The following is a 6,000-nucleotide window of genomic DNA, read 5'->3' on the forward strand; positions in this document are numbered from 1 at the left end:
AAGGGAAAGGGCATGTTTAGTATAACATTAACCCTTTAAATGCCAGGTGTGTGGTATTTTTTTCAATGACTTTTTGGCAATAAATAGTCTGAGCCACTTAATTTTTCCATAAATGGAGATGAAATAAAAATATCTGCGTTCTTAAGAAACTTTGGGCTCAGGCTAAATTGTCACGTGATGCAAGTGACGGTTGTTGTTCGTTTCGAGCGAGTGCACGAGCACGAATCTGATAAAATCATCGCTTTATAAGTGTTTTTCGAGCCATTTTCCTCTGCAGAAACCCCCATTCTGGCATCATTAAGCTGGAATGTGAGTAGAGGCAATCTTCTGAAAGAAAACAGAGGTGAGAGGTGATTTCATGCTGACTGAGTCGCCAAACATGCTTGTAGCAGACATGGAGGCCCACGAGTGAAGTTGCCTCTCTGGCCGTTTTGTGGATGGATTCCAGGACCTCCCAAGGCAATTTGGGCGAGTTTGGAGTAGTAAAATATTCAATGGATTCGAAAATTTGCTGGTGGTACTGGGTGGCTCGACACTTATAAAAAAAACTATGACCCAGAATTCTCTTCGGGCGTAAACGAGGCTACGTGAGATACGCAAGACTGGGTCTGATAAAATGGCTGAAGTATAGCCCTCGGAAAGCGTTGAGAGGAAAAATTCCAGTCAGATACCAAGGTCTGACCTTGAGGTTTGCTGTAAATATAGACTTTTCATATTTGAACAAATTATTTGGATTAAAAATTGACTACAGTAAATAAGTGTAATTTTTGATGTTATTATTTGGCCGAACAATTGACATTTAGAACAGTGATATGCAGCGAAAATCGGGAGGCGTAGTCAGTTTGCTGGGTTTGATGATGGAAGTATACATCAGCTGGTGTCATTCACACATTATCGTGACGTTGTAGCTTAAGTTAAACAAGGAGCATTTCATAGAAGCAAGAACGGTGTTTTCGTCACATATATGTGTTGTTGGGATGAAAAGGGTTATAAGAATAGTGGCACACATATAGATTACTTTATGGAAAGTGCGAGCGTGCGGTGTTTACGCACGAACTGTTGACGTATCAGAAATCGAACGAGTGAGCGCAGCGAACGAGTGAGATTTCTGATACAAGACAACGAGTGCGTAAACACCGTACAAAGCACTTTCCATGCTGTAATTTGTTTATTTTATACATACTGAGATTTTTCCGCGCTGAGCAGGTTTGGTAAACATGTACACATAGCTCTCAAGTGTTTTATTGTTATAATGAAAGTACTCAAAATGGAAGTGCACGAAAATCTCACGTTATTTAGAAAATGAAAACAACAACAGCAAAATGGTTGGAAAAAAACAATTCTTGCGGTAATTTTCATTTCCTAAAGTCATTTTAATCAGTTTAGAAATCGAATATCAAGAATTTTCACACAACAAGTACAAAAATAAAGTATTCGAATAAGAACTGAGGATATGTAACCACGCTAAAATCGTCTATTGCAAGGGAGGGCTATCTTCATTCGAAGAATCTAAAACACATTTCACACGCTTGAAAGTGTGCTTTCAAGAGTCTTGTTGCTGAGTTTGCGTTTATAGGTGACTGATTTACTGTGCTTATGTAAATGTTAAAGTGTCCTCCATGAAAGACTGCTCCGCTAAATACACTTTCTCCATGCATTGTAGGACTGCTTGATGACTGAAAACTATAAGACAGAATTTCAGCTTCACTCTCTCTAGCCAATGCTCGATGAAGTTTTGTAGCACGTTCAGTCGAGTATTCTTGACATGTTTTTTTTGCTGTTGCTAGGATATGTGGCTATAATTGTTAATGCTTTGGACATTTCTGTGGCCTGAGAGCTGCATTATGTGACTAGGAGGTATGTCACTGTCGTTTAGTTTTTGTATTATGCGTTAACGAGCGCTGTGATTTGTCAGTCGTTTACTTGAAAGGCCTCGTTTTTCCGCCATGGTTTTCATCAAACTGTTTTAATAATTTGTTCTGATCCATTGCACTTGATTTAAACCACATTTTATTTGACGAGGGTCTTTTTGTGTAATTTATTCCAAGATAGTATGGCGCATCAGGTTTATTCATCGCGTCAGGTCGCTTTTCGGAATAAATCTTGTAAACAGCTGCAGCAACTGGATCTCTTTCAGGTGGACCGTTTGCTGCTGCAAAAGCCTTTGGTTTAACAGCTCTGACATTACGTGGTTCAGCTCCCGTTCTAGTTTTCGTTTGCCGAAAGTATTAAGTTCCGTCAGCTTCTATGTGAAGTTGCACGTCGCCTCAAGTCATCTGCCGACACACTGTTCACAAGCGTAGGGTACGTAAATCACGGTGTTGTGGTCTGGCCTTCTATCTTTCACACTCATGCTTGGGTTGAGTGGGTGGGTGGGTGAGAGCTAATATATGGACCGATAGCGGCTGCCAGAGGCGCCTTCACATGCTTACGTCCGACCTCACTCCATAGAATTGTAAACCGCCATGAGACTTGGTGATATGTGCGGTATATAAGAATTCATTCTCTCATTCATTCGTTCATTCGTTCATTCGTTCATTCGTTCATTCGTTCATTCAATCATTCGTTCATTCGTTCATTCGTTCATTCGTTCGTTCGTTCGTTCGTTCGTTCGTTCGATCATTCATTCATTCATTCGTTCATTCGTTCGTTCGTTCGTTCGTTCGTTCGTTCGATCATTCATTCATTCATTCATTCATTCATTCATTCATTCATTCATTCATTCATTCATTCATTCATTCATTCATTCATTCATTCATTCATTCATTCATTCATTCATTCATTCATTCATTCATTCATTCATTCATTCATGCATTCATTCATTCTTCACAGCCTCTCAAGCCAAAACGCACCGAATTGAAAATCAACACTTTGTTTCGCAAAGCATTGGCATTTGAGATTCCGAGTAATTCTTTTCGTAAAGAATGTTTTCCTCCACATGAGTTAAATCTTCAGCTGCGTTGGGTTTGTTCCCTTTCCCTTCTTTTTCAGTAAGTTGTTTGCTGCGAGCTTCCAGGCATTTTCTCGCTTGATCAAACACAATGTCTTCGATAATACTCGCCGAAAGTTGAAAACAACTCTCGAAGGCTTGATGGTTCATAGTCTTGATCGTCTTTTCTTTTCCCACTAACAATGAATTTACTAACGTAGCGGTTGTACTCTTCTGGTTGAATTTCTTCAATTTCTCTTTGTTCGTTTATCTCCAGCAGAAATGCTGTAAGTAGCTTCACATCCCGCTGCGTTTTTGCTCGAGTGTTTTTGTTTTCCTGGTCGGTAATATATCTTCGATGGGTTTATCCAACGGTTTGAACCTACTGAAAGAACATTCAGCCATCAGTAGTTGTTTATCAGAATGCTTTAAACTCGTCTAGAAATGTCCTGCAAAAAAGCCAAAATCCCGGCGAGCGAGAAACTTAGAGCCGTAAAAAAGCTGGCGCCATCGACAAAGCTACCACGTTCATTGAAAACTTGATGCGTTTTGACAGCCGCTTCCTGATTGGACGAAACGAGTTTCCCACGTGTGAGAAAATCGTTTCGCTCTTGTCATTGGCTGCGAGAATTTCCGAACTGGGTTTTTAACAGATCAATTCTATCTGTAAGTCTCAGTATGTATGAAATAAATCTCGGTTTGTCATAATCAGCAATTCTTGATACCATATCTCATGTTCAGCAGGCAATGCACTTTGATAGGTTTCCTGGTCACGTTCGCATTGATTTACTAAAATACATGTAGTGTATACCATGTAATTCAAGAACATCTTAAGAGTGCCTGACTGTAACTTTCGAGAATCGCTGGCCAAGCTTGAAAAATCGAAACTCCTGATAATTTGCCTGAAGTTTACTTTTGGGGAACTATCTTCGAAAATATTATTTGAATGTTCTGGAAATTTTTAGTTTTCGAGAATTTTGGAGAAAACGAAATAACGGGTTTTGCCTCATTAATTATGCAAAAATCTCACTCAAAATTAGCCAAGTTCAATACGCTTGTGTTGAAACAGTACGCAACGCTAGAAAGCGAGGTCGGTTTTGAATAAGAGCATAACTCACCTGCTTTCTATCAATGGGACCTATGTAAACTTTTGTAGAACTTTGGAGGGTTTTATGGCTCTTTGAAAAAGTGACATTTTGAGGACTTCGCGATGAGGCGAAAATTGAGTAAGTTTGAAGGTTTAAAATGCATCTTGGTATGTCAGGTATCGACTCGAGAGGAACATTGTGATAAAGCTTGGGTCTTCGTCTTTAATAATACGAAATAAAAAATCTGGGCAATCAATGCACGCGCTGACGAAAACCAAAGTTAGCGAGGCTTCGTTAACAAATTTGCATAATTCGCAGCTGTTGAGAAAATGCTATGTTGTGGCGACTCGGTGAAAACATTGACCCAGGCTATCTTCAAATGGTTATTTTACCCCACATTGCATTTGTCTGTTTCTCTTTCTTGTTTTAATAAGGTGTTAGAAAAGGTCTGGAAAAAAATGCGTGATCGGAAAAGAAAATATTCGTCAAATTCTGGTGGGAAATTTGCATAATGCAAATCTTCCAATAAATCTTTCTGCAAAGGAATCTGATTGGGAAGGTTTCGTTAAGAGACCATTTGACCGAAACACCCCACATAAAAGGAGTCAAAACAACGTTTAATAATTCGATTTTAACCAATTATTGTCGAATCTTAACCTTTAAATTAATAGTGCCAAAGTGATACTCGCTATTGCGTTATCTGCGTCACGTCAGTAGCTGTCGATAAGTCTTAGAATATAATGCCCACAAACCAATTTGTGCTGCGAAATTTCCAATTACAAAAACTAGAAAAAAGACCTTTATTTACTGGCATATGAGTGGTTTTGATAAAAATAAAACGTTCACATGACACTTGAATAACGTTTAAAAGATACATGCTTGTCAAATGAGATGCGAAAGTTGGACACAGGGTCGGTCAAAGTGAATATTTTTAATTAAATCAAGTTTGTTTACTGGAATGCATGCTTTTTCAAATGGCTAGTCCAACCTTCTTCAGTGGCCTTCCAAATAATGATCACCCAGAATTGGGTCAGTCAAAAAAGCTCTCAATTCGTGTTGTTTGATACTGTACCTTCGCAAGTGACTGAAAAACAATGTCAGCTGGCACGCCATATTTTAACGTAATTACTGGTATGAAATATCACACATGCACGGATACACGCTTCAAAAAACCTGTGTGCCAATTTCCGTTTGACAAAATAATAACCTACCTACAGTCCACATTGGCTGTAGGGCATGCATTTATCTTTGTCGAATGTCAACAATAGAAACACGGGTATCTCAGTGACACTGTATACACGAAATGTCTACTGCATACATGTCTTTGTACGACATCTAGATGATTGTGCACGTGGGCTCATTGGCTGATCACGATCATGATCATCAAACATCCTTTTGCGAATTTAATTACGCCAGTTTTCACCATATCGAACCCTGAGATGAATGCTTAAAACTAAAATGACGGCTCTCTTCAGCGCGTATTTAAAATCCAGCTGTTTCGCTGAGATAAAGCAAGATTTTATGTTTGCACTGTCGATCCTCACTATTTTATTCCAAGTCCTTGTTTTGTTTCTAAAAAAAAAAAAAAACAATAAAGGGACAAAAACAACTACCGAAACTTGATTTGATACATATTAAACTTACTGAGAATGAATACAAGAAAAATATGATTTTCAGACTTCAGTTCTCCTTTAAACCCAGTCCGTAGTCCGTAGTCCGAAGTCCAAAGCTTACTTTAGTTTCTCTTTTATACCCAGTCCGTGGTCCGCAGTCCTTTGTCTGCGACTCAGACTTTGTACTGACCTCATTGTTGACGTTGCAACGAAAACTATTGCCACTGAAGTGACCAACCTTTTGGGGACATTTATAGCAGGATATAGAGCAAGGAAAATGTTCAACAAACCTTTAAATACCCACTGGAATCGTACTAAAATGGCCAAAATATGGCGCACAAACACTGGCAAGAGATCAAGGAGACAAGGT

The sequence above is a fragment of the Pavona decussata genome, unplaced genomic scaffold, assembly GCF_977016875.1.
Source record: "Pavona decussata unplaced genomic scaffold, jaPavDecu1.1 SCAFFOLD_248, whole genome shotgun sequence".
In the NCBI taxonomy this organism is placed as follows: domain Eukaryota; kingdom Metazoa; phylum Cnidaria; class Anthozoa; order Scleractinia; family Agariciidae; genus Pavona; species Pavona decussata.